This window comes from Triticum dicoccoides, chromosome 6A (assembly GCF_002162155.2).
Source record: "Triticum dicoccoides isolate Atlit2015 ecotype Zavitan chromosome 6A, WEW_v2.0, whole genome shotgun sequence".
NCBI lineage: Eukaryota > Viridiplantae > Streptophyta > Magnoliopsida > Poales > Poaceae > Triticum > Triticum dicoccoides.
The window spans coordinates 397,265,075-397,283,696 of NC_041390.1; positions in this window are offsets into that span (position 1 = coordinate 397,265,075).

Consider the following 18,622-nt stretch of genomic DNA (forward strand, 5'->3'; position numbering starts at 1 on the left):
TGTTGTAAACCAAATTTTTTGCTCTAAACTAATTTTTGCTCTAACATCTACTACTTAACATCCTTTTCTCTAAACTAATTTTTTTGCTATAAACAAACTTTTGCTCTACTAATTTTTTCTCTAGAATGCAGAGAGAGATGAGTGGGGGGAGGGGTGGGGGACTTACAGAGAGGGGAGAGACGGTGGCGGGGAGGTGCTCGGTGATGGAGGCAGGGGCGGAGAGGGCGGGCTCGAGAACGGGCAACGGCGGTCCTGGGCGGGCTCGGGCGGTGATGAGGTGGAGGGCGCCGACGGTGACGTCGAGGGAGGTCTCGGGCGGCGGCGGTGAGGCTGAGGGCGGCATCGGGCGGCGGTGGTGAGGATGACGGCGGCCTCGAGGGGAGACGGTGAGGTTGCGGGCGTCCACGCCGGCAGGAGACGGCGACGAAGTGGGGCGATGGCGGCGAGGGCGAGGGATTTGGGGAAGAAGTGGTGGCCGGGGGGCCGAGGGAAACCGCTGTTTAAGTGAAGCGTAACGGTAGCGCGTTTCCGAACACGCGCTATAGCTAAGTTAGCTATAGCGCGTTTCCTGAAACCCGCTACTGCTATTCCTTTCTCCTTTTCTCCCTTTTCTATTTCTTCCATTTTTATTTACTTTTCTACTTGTTTTTCACTTTATTTTATTTCCGGTAGCAGCAACACCTTACACGTAAGCGCGCTACAGCTAAGGAGAGTAGCAGTAGCGCTGGGCCAGTATACGCGCTACTGCTAGGTTGGGCTAGCCATGCGCGCCCAGTTCAAACGTAGCAGCAGCGCTTTTCGCCAGTACGCGCTACTGCAAAAGTCATAGTAGTAGCGCGGTTTATTTACGTGCGCTGCTACTAAGTAGCAGTAGCGTTTGATTTTGTACAGCGCTACTGGTAAGATTCTGTGTATAGGCTTTTCCCTAGTAGTGCTAGTTGGTTTTGGAGTATTGACGACAAACTTGGTTGAGGAACTAATGTGTTTGTGAGAATTGCAGGATAACACAAGTAGTAGTCCCTCATTGATTTGGTTTACCTACCGGAAATGACCCCTAAAAATGTATGAAGACATTGAAGACAAAGGTGGTATGTGAAGGTATTCACATTGAAGACTATGACAAGAGAAGACATCGCGTGAAGACTATGGAGCGCGAAGACTTAGTTGTTTCGTTGTTTCCTTTTCTTCTTTGTTGAGTCATAGGAACCACCATATATTAAGTGGGGTCCAAGTGAACTAGTCAGAATGACTGAAGTGATGCTTAACCAAAATCCTATGTCTTCGAGCGAAGACAATGAGAGCAAATCTTATCCAGAGCTGGATAAGTCAGCTTTGCATGTAGGTCAAGTAAAGTTGTTGTGTGTGTTTGAAATCTGACCGTTGGAACACGTGTCAGTTCCTTAGTGACCCAAGGTCATTTCGGACAAATCAGGTTGGGTTGCCTAGTGGCTATAAATATCCCACCCCCTACACCATAAATTGTTCGGCTGCTCAGAGTTAGTGCATGACTTTTGTCGTTTGAGAGCAACCCACCTCAAAGCCTTTGAGAGAAATCCTTGCGAGGACAAAGCCCTAAACACCCAGAGCCAAAGAGTGTTAGGCATCACTGAAGTCTTCCTGTCTGTTGATCTGAAGACTTATTACACTTGAGGACTGTGAATCCTCCAGCTGGTTAGGCGTCGCGTTCTGAGCATCCAAGAGTCATTGTGGATCGCCGGTGAACGAAGTCTGTGAAGGTTTGGAAGTCTACCTTGAAGACTTACCAGAGTGATTGGGCGAGGACTGGGTGTCCTTAGCTCAAGGGGAATAAGGTGAAGATGCGGTCTTCTGAGTTGAACCTCAGCCTCCCTAACCAGATGTACAGTTGTCACAACAATTGGAACTGGTCCAACAAATCATTGTCCTCAATGAGCCACTGGTTCTATCCTTCCCATCTCTTTATTTGCAGTTGGTCCTTGTAAAGTCATTGCCTGTTTGCATTATCTTTTTGTCTTCACTATGTAACTGCTCGTTTTGATTGGCTTCATACTATCTTCCGCCCTGATCTATACTGCCTAGCTGCTATTAGTCGTTGTGCTTTCACTTCTTTGAATACTTGACTATGGCATGCCTAGTGTAGTCTACCTTCCGCTGCATGGTAATAGGTTTGTTTCTATCGTTTGTCTTCGAAACTTCCATGTTTTGAAGACTTTCATAAAAATCACCTATTCACCCCCCTCTAGTCGATCACTAGCACTTTCACTTTTTACATAGTTTGTTGCTCCTGCATGGGCCGGCCCAGCGGAGACTAACCTATGAGCTTTGTCTGTCTAGCGCAGAATGTGTCAGTTAGGAGGTCCCCCATTTGAGGGCTCATTTGGTAACCATAGTTCCTCCCATGATCCCCCTCCTTTCTCATGGTGGGATAACCCCGAGTCAATTCGAGCCACGAGAGCCTACCGCTGCATTTGGTTTCCAACGAAGGGGAGGGATCCCGACCCTTTCGCGGCCTTTTCCCGACTGAGATTTCCACGCCTCCACTGGTCGGGGAAGGAGCCTTGTCTGTCTCGCTCTCGCAACTATGAGACGATTGTCTGTCCCCTCCCCTTATGTGACAGCGACTGTAATGGCCCAGTGGACTTCCTCCTCCTTCTCTCGAGCTCCCCTTCGCCTAGAACCACTGCTCCCACCACATCAACCATGAATCTAAAAGATGGCAGCCACCAAAGGATCTGTGCCTAGCAAAGCTTGGAATCTGTCTACCCCCGACTGTCGGCACGGTCTCACAGATCTCGTCATGTTCGGCGACGATGCTTCCCATCCCAGACGCATGTGCTATTGTTGCCTTGGTGCTCAACATATTTTCAGATTCTCCACAAACGATGGCTGAGCGGCGGTGACAATACAATGACGATTGATGCAGCGACCGTCCCGAAGATGCTCACCTAAAGCAGTTGCGCCATGGCCTGTGGAACTGAGTGCCTTTCTATTGGGGTTTTTTTGTTTCCTGGTTTGTCTTTTCCCTGTTATCCCCGTCATCCAAAGGGTGATGTAGATTTTCCACGGGATTTAAGTTTGCACAAGAAAATTTCACCCAACACTACTGCAGGATGCTGCTAACGTGACACTACAATCAGAGACCCTTCAACGAAACTGTGTGTGATGCATGAATTGCAAACGGTGATGTAATAAAACCGTCAAAAATGATACGAAACGTTTGCGATGTCGGATACATCAAACACGATTCAGATTATAGTTGTGTGTGCTATGTGTGGCATACATTTCACTCCAATGAACTGTTTACGGTGAGCATAACAACAGAAACGGTTAGCCAGATGAAGGTGTGTGCGATATTTAGGCAACACAACTGAAACGGTCAGCCAGATCAAGGTGTGTGCAATAGAGGGCATACAGTTCACTCCGATGAACTGTTTGTGTTGAGCCAAGAGAACATAAACGGTTCGACTTAACAAGATATGTGTGATACATGACAAACAGGTCCGTAATCAGAAATGTGTGCGAAGACCGATAATAACACAGATGGTTGCTGCTAATAAGTTTTGTGTGTTGTGGGCAAACGCTTTCTGGTATACAATTGTCAACGATTAATGAATTCATCATCGACAGTTTTCCTAGTATGGTCTGTGTGCGATGTGATTGCATACAGAACAACAACATATGTACTTATAAGGATATGATTGCACAACCAAATTAAACACCCAATTACATAGGTGGCTAGTACACACATGACATTTGCACACACCAAAGTAAACTAGTACATACATAATTAACTATGATAAACAATCATCTGATCATCATCTACTTCTTCTTGTGACGCTTGTCACCACTACTCCGCTGGTGGCTTGACCCCTCATCGGTTAAGGGAAGAAGGCACTCCCTCATGTCAACGATCCGCATGTGCATCTCGTAGCATGCGTACACGTTCTTGGCAGCAAACTTGAGGTGAGCTTCATACAGTTTTGGCGTCCAGGCTCTGTGCCAGGATATGGGATTTTTTCCCTTGGCATCCTGCTTCATATTTTCGTAGTAGGGGTCGATGATGGCCGAGGCGAGTTCAACCAGGGTGTCCTTCTTTGTGCTGCCCTAGAACATGTAGTGGCCACGGATTTCGACAAGGTTCTTGCAGGCCAAGCCCGTAACCTTGAGCGCTTTTACATTGTTGGTGGTTTCCATCGTAGCGAACATGTAGTTGGTGCTGTTGGCAAACCTGGCAAAATGGTCACAAGGCTTTGTGGACATGCAATATTGGTAGATGAGGACATGATGGAGCACGCACAATTGGGCGACGACAACCTTCTGATCTATCCCGGGATGACCGTCGGTGTATTGGAGGTCGATGCCGACCACTTTGTACTTGTCCCAAGCAAGCAAGTGCTCCACGGTGTTGATGTAGCCCTCCACTAATACGTCTCCAACGTATCTATAATTTTTGATTGCTCCATGCTATATTATCTACTGTTTTAGACATTATTGGGCTTTATTATCCACTTTTATATTATTTTTGGGACTAACCTATTAACCGGAGGCCCAGCCCAGAATTGTTGTTTTTGCCTGTTTTAGGGTTTCGAAGAACAGGAATATCAAACAGAGTCCAAACGGAATGAAACCTTCGAAAACGTGATTCTCTCATTAGATAAGATCCAGGAGACTTGGACCCTCCGTCAAGAAAGCCACGAGGTGGTCACGAGGGTAGGGGGCGCCCCCCCCCCCGGGGCGCACCCCCTGCCTCGTGGGCCCCTCGAAGCTCCACCGACGTACTTATTCCTCCTATATATATCCATGTACCCCCAAATGATCGGAGACGGAGCCAAAAACCTAATTCCACCGGCGCAACTTTTTGTATCCACGAGATCCCATCTTGGGGCCTGTTCCGAAGCTCCGCCGGAGGAGGCATCGATCACGGAGGGCTTCTACATCATCATCCAAGCCCCTCCGATGAAGTGTGAGTAGTTTACTTCAGACCTACGGGTCCATAGCTAGTAGCTAGATGGCTTCTTCTCTCTTTTTTATCTCAATACAATGTTCTCCCCCTCTCTCGTGGAGATCTAATTGATGTAATCTTCTTTTTGCGGTGTGTTTGTTGAGACTGATGAATTGTGGGTTTATGATCAAGTCTATCTATGAATAATATTTTAATCTTCTCTGAATTCTTTTATGTATGATTGGTTATCTTTGCAAGTCTCTTCGAATTATCCTTTTTGTTTGGCCTACTAGATTGGTTGTTCTTGCCATGGGAGAAGTGCTTAGCTTTGGGTTCGATCTTGCGGTGTCCTTTCCCAGTGACAGAAGGGGCAGCAAGGCACGCATTGTATCGTTGCCATCGAGGATAACAAGATGGTTTTTTTTATCATATTGCATGAAACTATCCCTCTACATCATGTCATCTTGCTTAAGGCATTACTCTGTTTTTAACTTAATACTCTAGATGCATGCTGGATAGCGGTCGCTGAGTGGAGTAATAGTAGTAGATGCAGAATCGTTTCGGTCTACTTGTCTCGGACGTGATGCCTATATACATGATCATACCTAGATATTCTCATAACTATGCTCAATTCTGTCAATTGCTCAACAGTAATTTGTTCACCCACCGTAGAATAATTATGCTCTTGAGAGAAGCCACTAGTGAAACCTATGCCCCCCGGGTCTCTTTCTCATCATATCAATCTCCATCACTTTATTATTGCTTTGCTTTTACTTTGCTTTTACTTTATTTACTTTGCATCTCTATACCAAAAATACCAAAAAATATTATTTATCATCTCTATCAGATCTCACTTTCGTAAGTGACCGTGCCCCTAAGAGCGTTGGTTGCATTGAGCTATTGTTTTTGTGTAGGTACGAGGGACTCGAGCGTAGCCTCCTGCTGGATTGATACCTTGGTTCTCAAAAACTAAGGGAAATACTTACGCTACTTTGCTGCATCATCCCTTCCTCTTCGAGGAAATCCAACGCAGTGCTCAAGAGGTAGCAAGAAGAATTTGTGGCGCCGTTGCCGGGGAGTCTGCGCAAAAGTCAACATACCAAGTACCCATCACAATCCCTATCTCCCGCATTACATTATTTGCCATTTGCCTCTCGCTTTCCTCTCCCCCACTTCACCTTTGCCGTTTTATTCGCCCTCTCTCTCTATCCTCCCTCTCTATTTGCCTCTTTTGCCAGTTTACTCTTTGTTTGCTCGTGTGTTGGATTGCTTGTTTGTCGCGATGGCTCTACCTAGATTTGGTGATCTTCACCTAAAAAGGTTAGAGGAGATCGAAAACAACATCAGGAAGTTTATGGTTTTGCAATTTGAGCATAATAAATTCTTTAGAAATGAGCTTAAGGAACAAAAAAGTTTCATGAATTATATGAATAAAGAGCTCGATGATATGTCTAAAGAATTTGATGGTATAAGATCCCAAATTGCCCATCTTGAAAAATTAACTGCTGAAATTTCGGATATGCAAGCTACCTTAGTCAATAAGATGGCCGCTAAACCGGATTCCTATGAAAATAATGATGAAGATCTAAAAGTTATTGATGTGTCCCCTATTAAATCTTTGTTTTGCAATATGAATCTTGATGATGATGGGACTGAATATGATCCACCTTTACCTAGAAGGCGTTCTAAGAATTCGGAATTTGTTGATCTTGATGCTAAATTTGATAAAAGTGGGATTGAAGAAATTAAAACCCTAGATGTTGCTAAACCCACTATTATGGATTTCAAGGAATTTAACTATGAAAATTCCTCTTTGATTGATTGTATTTCCTTGTTGCAATCCGTGCTAAAATCTCCTCGCGCTTATAGTCAAAATAAAGCGTTTACTAAACATATCGTTGATGCCCTGATGCAATCTTATGAAGAAAAACATGAATTGGAAGTTTCTATCCCTAGAAAACTTTATGATGAGTAGGAACCAACTATTAAAATTAAAATTAAAAATTATGAGTTTTATGCTTTGTGTGATTTGGGTGCTAGTGTCTCTACTATTCCCAAAACTTTGTGTGATTTACTAGATTTCCGTGATTTTGATGATTGCTCTCTAAACTTGCATCTTGCGGATTCCACTATTAAGAAACCTATGGGAAGAATTAATGATGTTGTTATTGTTGCTAATAGGAATTATGTGCCCGTAGATTTGATCGTTCTTGATATAGATTGCAATCCTTCTTGCCCTATTATTCTCGGTAGACCTTTCCTTAGAACAGTTGGTGCAATTATTGATATGAAGGAAGTGAATATTAGATTTCAATTTACATTAAAGAAGGGCATGGAACACTTCCCTAGAAAGAAAATAAAATTATCATATGAATCTATCATGAGAGCCACTTATGGATTGCCTACCAAAGATGGCAATACCTAGATCTATTCTTGCTTGTTATGCCTAGCTAGGGGCGTTAAAGGATAGCGCTTGTTGGGAAGCAACCCAATTTTATTTTTATTCCATGCTTTTTGCTCCTGTTTAGTAATAAATAAATTATCTAGCCTCTGTTTTGGTTGTGTTTTTTGTGTTTAATTAGTGTTCGTGCCAAGTAGAACCGTTCGGAAGACTTGGGGAAAGTCTTGTTGAACTTGCTGTAAAAAATAGAAACTTTAACGCTCACGGGAACTGCTGTCATTTTTATTTGGAAAGTGTTATTTAGTTAATTCGTTTTGCGGATTATTAATAGATAAATTACTCACGTCCAGCAATTTATTTTAGAATTTTTGGGGTTCCATATCTTGCGCTAGCTACAGATTACTACAGACTGTTCTGTTTTTGACAGATTCTGTTTTTCGTGTGTTGTTTGCTTATTTTGATGAATCTATGGCTAGTAAAATAGTTTATAATCCATAGAGAAGTTGGAATACAGTAGGTTTAACACCCATATAAATAAAGAATGATTTTATTACAGTACCTTGAAGTGGTCTTTTGTTTCCTTTCGCTAACGGAGCTCACGAGTTTTCTACTTTAAGTTTTGTGTTGTGAAGTTTTCAAGTTTTGGGTAAAGATTTGATGGATTATGGAACAAGGAGTGGCAAGAGCCTAAGCTGGGTTGCCCATGGCACCCCCAAGATAATCTAAGGACACCTAAAAGCCAAAGCTTGGGGCTGGCCCGGAAGGCATCCCCTCTTTCATCTACTTCTATCGGTAACTTTACTTGGAGCTATATTTTTATTCACCACATGATATGTGTTTTGCTTGGAGCGTCTTTTATGATTTGAGTATTTGCTTATTAGTTTACCACAATCATCCTTGCTGTACACACCTTTTGAGAGAGCCATACATGATTTAGAATTTGATAGAATACTCTATGTACTTCACTTATATCTTTTGAGTTATATAATATTGCTCTAGTGCTTCACCTATATCTTTTAGAGCACGGTGGTGGATTTGTTTTATAGAAACTATTGATCTCTCATGCTTCACTTAGATTATTTTGAGAGTCTTAATAGCATGGTAATTTGCTTAAAATCCTAATATGCTTGGTATGCAAGATTAATGATAAAACTTTCGTATGAGTGTGTTGAATACTAAGAAGAATTTGATGCTTGATAAATGTTTTGAGATATGAGGATGGTGATATTAGAGTCATGCTAGTTGAGTAGTTGTGAATTTGAGAAATGCTTGTGTTAAAGTTTGTGATTCCTGTAGCATGCACGTATGGTGAACCGTTATGTGATGAACTCGGAGCATGATTTATTTATTGATTGTCTTCCTTATGAGTGGCGGTCGGGGACGAGCGATGGTCTTTTCCTACCAATCTATCCCCCTAGGAGCATGCGCGTAATACTTTGCTTTGATAACTTCTAGATTTTTGCAATAAGTATATGAGTTCTTTATGACTAATGTTGAGTCCATGGATTATACACACTTTCCTTCCTTCCGCCATTGCTAGCCTCTCTAATACCGCGCACTTTTCGCCGGTATCATAGACCCACCAAATATCTTCCTCAAAACATCCACCATACCTACCTATCATGGTATTTCCATAGCCATTCCGAGATATATTGCCATGCAACTTTCCACCGTTCCTTTCATTATGACACGCTCCATCATTGTCATATTACTAGCATGATCATGTAGTTGACTGTTGGGGAACGTAGCAGAAATTCAAAATTTTTTCTACGTGTCACCAAGATCTATCTATGGAGAAACCAGCAACGAGGGGAAGGAGAGTGCATCTACATACCCTTGTAGATCGCTAAGCGGAAGCGTTCAAGTGAACGGGGTTGATGGAGTCATACTCGTCGTGATCCAAATCACCGATGACCAAGTGCCGAACGCACGGCACCTCCGCGTTCAACACACGTACAGCCCGGTGACGTCTCCCATGCCTTGATCCAGCAAGGAGAGAGGGAGAGGTTGAGGAAGACTTCATCCAGCAGCAGCACAACGGCGTGGTGGTGGTGGAGGAGCGTGGCTATCCTGCAGGGCTTCGCCAAGCACCACAGAAGAGGAGGAAGAAGAGATGCAGGGCTGCACCAACGAGAGATCGAATCGCGTGTTATGGGCAGCCCTAGGCCTCACTATATATAGGGGAGAGGGAGGAGGGTGCGCCCCCTCTAGGGTTCCCACCCATAGGGGGGGCGGCAGCCCTAGATGGGAAACAAGGGGCGGCCAAGAGGGGAGAGAGGGAGGCGCCCCCTAGGGTGGGCCTTAGGCCCATCTAAGCCTAGGGTTTCCTCCTTTTTTTCTCCTAGCTGCCCCTTGGGCCTTGTGGGAGGTGCACCAGCCCACTTAGGGGCTGGTCCCTCACCACCCTTGGCCCATGCAAGCCTCCGGGGCATGTGGCCCCACTTGGTGGACCCCCGGGACCCTCCCAGTGGTCCCAGTACATTACCGATAAACCCCGAAACCTTTCCGGTGACCAAAACAGGACTTCCCATATATAAATCTTTACCTCCGGACCATTCCGGAACTCCTCGTGACGTCCGGGATCTCATCCGGGACTCCTAACAACATTCGGTAACCACATACAAACTTCCTTTACAACCCTAGCGTCATCGAACCTTAAGTGTGTAGACCCTACGGGTTCGGGAGACATGCAGACATGACCGAGACGTTCTCCGGTCAATAACCAACAGCGGGATCTGGATACCCATGTTGTCTCCCACATGTTCCACGATGATCTCATCGGATGAACCATGATGTCAAGGACTTAATCAATCCCGTACACAATTCCCTTTGTCTAGCGGTATTGTACTTGCCCGAGATTCGATCGTCGGTATCCCTATACCTTGTTCAATCTCGTTACCGGCAAGTCTCTTTACTCGTTCCGTAACACATCATCCCGTGATCAACTCCTTGATCACATTGTGCACATTATGATGATGTCCTACTGAGTGGGCCCAGAGATACCTCTCTGTTTACACGGAGTGACAAATCCCAATCTCGATTCGCGCCAACCCAACAGACACTTTCGGAGATACCCGTAGTGCACCTTTATAGTCACCCAGTTACGTTGTGATGTTTGGTACACCCAGAGCACTCCTACGGTATCCGGGAGTTGCACAATCTCATGGTCTAAGGAAATGATACTTGACATTAGAAAAGCTTTAGCATACGAACTACACGATCTAGTGCTATGCTTAGGATTGGGTCTTGTCCATCACATCATTCTCCTAATGATGTGATCCCGTTATCAACGACATCCAATGTCCATGGTCAGGAAACCGTAACCATCTATTGATCAACGAGCTACTCAACTAGAGGCTTACTAGGGACATGGTGTTGTCTATGTATCCACACATGTATCTGAGTTTCCTATCAATACAACTCTAGCATGGATAATAAACGATTATCATGAACAAGGAAATATAATAATAATCAATTTATTATTGCCTCTAGGGCATATTTCCAACATTGACATCATTTTTGTGGCAAAACCACCATTCATAATTCTTTCATACATGTCACTCTTGATTCATTGCATATCCCGGTACACCACCGGAGGCATTCATATAGACTCATATTTTTTTCTAAGAATCGAGTTATAATTCATGAGTTGTAAGTAAATAAAAGTGTAATGATCATCATTATTAGAGCATTGTCCCAGTGAGGAAAGGATGATGGAGACTATGCTTCCCCCACAAGTCGGGATGAGACTCTGGACGAAAATAAAATAAAAAAAGAGGCCATAAAAAAGAGAAAGTTCCAAATAAAAAAATATGAGAGAAAAAGAGAGAAGGGGCAATGTTACTATCCTTTTACCACACTTGTGCTTCAAAGTAGCACCATGATCTTCATGATAGAGAGTCTCTCATTATGTCACTTTCATATACTAGTGGGAATTTTTCATTATAGAACTTGGCTTGTATATTCCAATGATGGGCTTCCTCAAAATGCCCTAGGTCTTCATGAGCAAGCGAGTTGGATGCACACCCATTTAGTTTCTTTTGAGCTTTCATATATACTTATAGCTCTAGTGCATCCGTTGCATGGCAATCCCTACTCACTCACATTGATATCTATTGATGGGCATCTCCATAGCCCGTTGATACGCCTAGTTGATGTGAGACTATCTTCTCCCTTTTTGTCTTCTCCACAACCATCATTCTATTCCACCTATAGTGCTATATCCATGGCTCACGCTCATGTATTGCGTGAAGATCGAAAAAGTTTTGAAAATGTCAAAAGTATGAAACAATTGCTTGGCTTGTCATCGGGGTTGTGCATGATTTAAATACTTTGTGTGGTGAACATAGAGCATAGCCAGACTATATGATTTTATAAGGATAACTTTCTTTGGCCATGATATTTTGAGAAGACATAATTGCTTTGTTAGTATGCTTGAAGTATTATTATTTTTATATCAATATGAAGTTTTGTCTTGAATATTTCGAATCTTAATATTCATACCACAATTAAGAAGATTTACATTGATATTATGCCAAGTAGCACTCCGCATCAAAAATTCTGTCTTTATCATTTACCTACTCAAGGACGAGTAGGAATTAAGCTTGGGGATGCTTGATACGTCTCCAACGTATCTATAATTTTTGATTGCTCCATGCTATATTATCTACTATTTTAGACACTAGTGGGCTTTATTATCCACTTTTATATTATTTTTGGGACTAACCTATTAACCAGAGGCCCAGCCCAGAATTGCTGTTTTTTGCCTGTTTTAGGGTTTCGAAGAACAGGAATATCAAACAGAGTCCAAACGGAATGAAACCTTCGGAAACGTGATTTTCTCATCAGATAAGATCCAGGAGACTTGGACCCTCCGTCAAGAAAGCCACGAGGTGGTCACGAGGGTAGGGGGCACCCCCCTAGGGCGCGCCCCCAGCCTCGTGGGCCCCTCGAAGCTCCACCGACGTACTTCTTCCTCCTATATATATCCACGTACCCCCAAACGATCGGGGACGGAGCCAAAAACCTAATTTCACCACCGCAGCTTTCTGTATCCACGAGATCCCATCTTGGGGCCTGTTCCGGAGCTCCGCCCGAGGAGGCATCGATCACGGAGGGCTTCTACATCATCATCCAAGCCCCTCCGATGAAGTGTGAGTAGTTTACTTCAGACCTACGGGTCCATAGCTAGTAGTTAGATGGCTTGTTCTCTCTTTTTGGATCTCAATACAATGTTCTCCCCCTCTCTCGTGGAGATCTATTCGATGTAATCTTCTTTTTGCGGTGTGTTTGTTGAGACCGATGAATTGTGGGTTTATGATCAAGTCTATCTATGAATAATATTTTAATCTTCTCTGAATTCTTTTATGTATGATTGGTTATCTTTGCAAGTCTCTTTGAATTATCAGTTTGGTTTGGCCTACTAGATTGGTTGTTCTTGCCATGGGAGAAGTGCTTAGCTTTGGGTTCGATCTTGCGGTGTCCTTTCCCAGTGATAGAAGGGGCAGCAAGGCACGTATTGTATCATTGCCATCGAGGATAACAAGATGGGATTTTTATCATATTGCATGAAACTGTCCCTCTAGATCATGTCATCTTGCTTACGGCGTTACTCTGTTTTTAACTTAATACTCTAGATGCATGCTGGATAGCGGTCGGTGAGTGGAGTAATAGTAGTAGATGCAGAATCGTTTCGGTCTACTTGTCTCGGATGTGATGCCTATATACATGATCATACCTAGATATTCTCATAACTATGCTAAATTCTGTCAATTTCTCAACAGTAATTTGTTCACCCACCGTAGAATACTTATGCTCTTGATAGAAGCCACTAGTGAAACCTATGGCCCCTGGGTCTCTTTCTCATCATATCAATCTCCATCACTTTATTATTGATTTGCTTTTACTTTATTTACTTTGCATCTCAATACCAAAAATACCAAAAAATATTATTTATCATCTCTATCAGATCTCACTTTCGTAAGTGACCGTGAAGGGATTGACAACCCCTAAGCATGTTGGTTGCGTTGAGCTATTGTTTTTGTGTAGGTACGAGGGACTCGAGCGTAGCCTCCTACTGGATTGATACCTTGGTTCTCAAAAACTGAGGGAAATACTTACACTACTTTGCTGCATCATCCCTTCCTCTTCGGGGAAATCCAACGCAGTGCTCAAGAGTTAGCATCCACCACAGCTTGGTCGATGGTTTACATCACAGGGAGATCCATCTCCCTCATGTGAGTCTCCACTTGATGCACGCCGAACTCCATTGGGGAGCCGCTAGATATCCTCTCCGTATGTGTTGTTGTGGGTGTGCTTGTTGTGTTGTGGGGCGCGATCGAAAGGTTAAAGAGACTAAGGGTGTGTTTGGTTCCCTGGGTGCATCCAGCCTGCGTCGCATGAAGGAGCTTGGTTGGGGCTGGCCTGGTTGAGCTGATGCAAGTAGGAGTTGAGATGTGTGTTTGGTGTACTTGCATGATATGGGCCATGCTTACCCTAGATGTTGTTTGGTAGCTGCATGAGATCAAACAATATGATAGATGTGGAATTTGATTCTAGATGCTTGTACATGTATGTAAAATAATTAGAAGATTGTTTTGGCGATATGCACTCCATTCAGATATCTTTGCCGGTTGAAGTAAAAGAACATGATAAAACACAGATAAGAAATCATAATATTCTGAATCTGTAAATTTCGTATGAACATCCTTTCAATCAAAGAGGCAGCTAAATAGGGGAACAAATGAAAATCCATGTACTTCTATGTGTATTCCATTGTCAGCATTCATGAGATCCTATATTTAGCATACATAAACGGAACAGATAGCCCCCCAAAGACACTTCTTTTACTGTCCATCTATTCTAGCTAGATGATCTCTTGATCCTAACAGCACGAATACAAAACAAAACTAGCTTCTCTCTCGCTTGTTCCTCTTCCTCTGGCTAGATGATCTCTTGTTCTTCTTCCTCCTGATCAAATCAAAATAAAAAGATATGCACAAATTATTGGTGGAGTTAACAGAACAAATATGCAGAATCATCTCTAATCCATAGACAGCCCTCACAGCCAGATTAGGCCTATACAAGGCCAGCGGCCAAACCAAGCATGACATCGAGTTGCTCAAGCACATGGTCCACATGATCTACAATGGCCAAGCCTTCCTCGCCGGTAAGGGCACAACACACAGATCCCTTGCTTGCTCACATGCATGGATCGAGCAAGCAACAGCTCTCACAACCAGATTGTGCAAGCAGCCGCGAGCACCCGGCCGGTGCGCGCGTGCATGTGGACGCACCGCCGGAGTCCCATGCTTGCTCTCACAGTCAGATCGGGCGGTCGGCGGTGAGCGATGGCGTGCAGGTCGCTAAATGCTGGGGACGGAAGGGAGGGGTCAGAGCTTGGGACTGGAGGAGGGGGGAGGAGAGTTGTACCTTGCCACCGGCGAGGACATGCGGCGGTGAAGGGAGATGGGCGGCGGGACAGCGAGATCCAAATGCGTCACACCAGAGGATAGAGCGGCAGCGAGAGCAGGGGGTGGGGAATACGACGACTTTGCATTAGCGGGTGCAGGCACAGGCCTGGCTTGCAGAAACAGTCGATCCCTGCGTTTCCGCTCGGCCTGGCTGAGAGCCCGATTTTGCATCAGTCGGGTCTGGCCCAGTGAGACGTGCAGCCTACCAAACATGGAGAAACTTGCATGGCGGGTGCGATGCAGATTCAAGCCAAGGAACCAAACATGCCCTAAGGTTATAATGGCCGCATGAATTAACTGGGAAGCCGGACGACCTAGAATATCGGCACACTCGGATGGTAGTTTTTGCAACGCGTAACTCCATCGTGTCGTACGCGACTGCACCGTGGCGACGCGCGCGACACAACAACATGTTTTATCTCCTAATTAAAAAATCCAATTAAAAATCTGTTTTCACCACTAAATCCATCTCGACGAGATCTTCAAAACTAGACCCATGTTGATATATTTCGATGAATTTTTTCCCCAAAAGTTGCCATGACGTTTGCACTGTATTGCCATAATGCTTAAACTAAAGTTGCCATGTGGCAATTTTAGTATTTTGATTATGGCAATTCCAGTACTTTGACCATGAAAAGTATTTTTTGTGTGAACCATGGTAATTTGAAGTGCATGTATCATGGCAACTTTAGTTTATGGTTCATGGCAAGTCTAGTTTCTTAATTCCCTATTTTATAATATGTCAAAATTTACTTTTAAATGTAGAAGAAAAAAGCTAAAATATATCATGGCAACTTCAGTGTAAACACCATGGCAATTCATGTGCAATAGACATGGCAACTTTTAACCCAAAAAAAAAGTCGTCGAAACATATTGATATAAGATCAAGTTTCGAAGATCTCGTCACAAGGGATTTAATGGTGAAAACGGATCTTCAATAAGATTTTTCATTTAAGAGATAAAACATTTTAAAAACTGGAAATCCAAAAAGATTTCCAATGCATGCATGCATACGGTGACATGGCGCGGTCCGTGTGTTGTAGGGTGTGTGGCGGGTTTCGCTCCCATCACACGTGTGGGCGTTAGCGTTGTCCTTAAGAATATAGCAAGGTTTTTTTTTTGAATATTTCTTGGTGGAAGAGCTAGGCATCACATGCACATTCATCCTGTCCCTTCGAGCATGATCTAATGGTTTATCACCTGAGTGTGAAAAAAGGTCCTGTGTCGACTTGTGTATCATCCTTCACTTATCAGTTATATATTATGTGCAGACATAAATCATGTGGTCACCTTCAATAGTTGAACTGTTGTATTCTCCTCAATAACCTCAACTCTGCCAAAGGAGGGAACACGATACTTATATACTCAGGTTGTGTTTGGTTGAGCTGTAGATTCTTGAAAGCCGTTGTGAAAAAGCAGTTGTGGAGAAGCAGTTGTGAAAAGTAGTTGTGGAGAAGCTGGAGGCTGTTTGGTTAAAATGACTGTGAAACTGTAGATTTGGCGGAGAGGCCTAAGTGAATATGCTTATATGAAAATTGACCATAATGCAGTGATCCTACTACGAATATTGTTCATGCTATCAATATATATGATCCAACAAGCAATTACATGGCAATCTGCCACAAGAAACCGTTCAATGTACATCAAAATGCAACAAGTATTCATTAATAAACCAGTCATTATACAGCAACATACGACAATATGCAGTCTAGTTTACATCAATATACAACAATTTGACAAGCAATATGTACCAATATATCAAAAACCATCCACGGTTCATCAATTCACATGAATTGGGTCACTACCAACAAAGAAAAAAATCATCCACGGTTCAACAATTTGACAAGCAATATGCAGTCCATTTTACATCAATTCACATGAATTGGAGGCGGCGCCGGCGGCGGAGCGCGCGTCGGTGGAGGGGCAGCGACCCTTGCTGGTCCGATGGTCCATGCATGTACTTGAGGAAGAAGGAGGTCCAGTGGGCAGTAGAGGTGAAAGGAGGTAGCAGCGGGGCGGCGGACGCGGTAGGCGGCGCCAGCGGCTGGCCGTGCGGCAGTGGAGGAACAGTGCTGACAGCGGCGCCAGATAGGAACCCTAGCTGTCGCTCGAGTCGAGGGGATCGAGCAGTTTTTTTTCTTTGCGAGGACGAGGCCTCCTCTTGTGGAGGAACATCGCTGGGTGGGGATAGAACGAATCATTTTTTGAATTGCTAGTGGCAAAGGTGGGTAAATACCACACAACATCAAGGGGACCGCTAAAAATGCATTGCTGAAGTTGGGGGCTCGCCTACTTTGAAATTTACACTACGCGGCAGCTTAGTTTTTGCAACTTCTGCTTCTCATTTTCTCCCTTTGGTTAGCTTATGGCTTTGTAAAGCCAGTTGGTTGCAAAAGTCCAACCAATCAATTTTCCTTGACCAACCACCCAGGCCCAAGTCGATTCTTGAAAGCTATGTCCATGATGCAATTCATCTAGTGGATGACACCATAAATTTCAGAACGAAACAAACATGCAATTGTTGAATGACTAAAGCTGCAACTTTGCCGAACTCCAGAGAAATAGTATACGACATAAATATCATAGAGACTGAACAGATGCCAGAGCTGCAAGCCTGCAACTAAACCAAACCACACAATAGACAATAGCCAAACACTGTCTAAATATAAACCATAATTATTGATAGCACGGATTCGGACAACATGATCAGGAGCTAACTAAGAAAAAAGTATAAACTTGACGCCAAACTACCACATGTTGGTTGCAGTTACACGACAGTCAATTTTGCATCAACTGTAGCAGATAATTGCAACGCTACACACCTTGTCCTCGTCTTTGTGAGAGTGAAGCCTCATTCTGCTTCCCCGTGCCATGAGAAAAAAGGAAACCATCATAATCCAAGTACAGCGTGTTCAAGAGCTAAGAAATAGTAACCGTGCTGCCAAGGTCAGTAGTCCAAAGACACAAGTATTACTCTTAATATTAGACCCATAGCTTACACTCAGACAATTTGTTTTGAAGGAGCACCAGGGTAAAAGATACAGCAAAAGGCATGCGGCAAGATACCAGGTTGTCGAAGAATATGGCGCCAACATGGGCGGCAGAGTCAGAGTAGGACGAGCGGGGCAGAGTCAATTGTTGTATGAAGCTGCAGCATGTACAGTTGTATAGATACATGAGGAAAAGGCTAGTAGTATCAGAATTGGAGTTGTAGTTGAGTTCAGATTGCTAGCAATCTAGTACTATTATATATATAGGGTGGGTCTATTATGATAACACCCATTAAGAGTCTTATTCTAATAACACCAAGCTTATTCTGATAACACTCCATTCCGTGAACTGGACCGCACATTCACTACAGAAAAACTCACCCACCCATCCCACTTATCCATTCGTCAGATCCCACCACATCCCGCGACCTCCTCTCTCTCTCCCCAAGCAACTCCCCCTCCGTCGCCCCGCCTTGCGCCGCCGGTAGCCCGAAGCGCCGCGCCGCCGGCCGCCCGTACCACGACTTGCGGCTCGGGGACTCCTCTTCCTACCTCCCCTAGCGGCTCCACCACCTACCTTCTTCCACCGCCGCCGACAACGCCTCCATGACTCCTCTGCCCCCGGCCGCCGCGCCTCCTCTAACCCCGGCCGGCGCTCCACCCACCGCACCCAAGCCCATTGGCCACCGCGCGCGCCTCCTCTCATGCCCGCCCACAGCGCCTCCCGTTCCCGAACGCATCACCCCACCATCCCGCACTCCACCTCCGCCGCGACCTCATGGTGCGAGCCGCCGCCCTGGAGCGGCCGATCTCCGCCGCACCATGGTCCCCAGGCCCC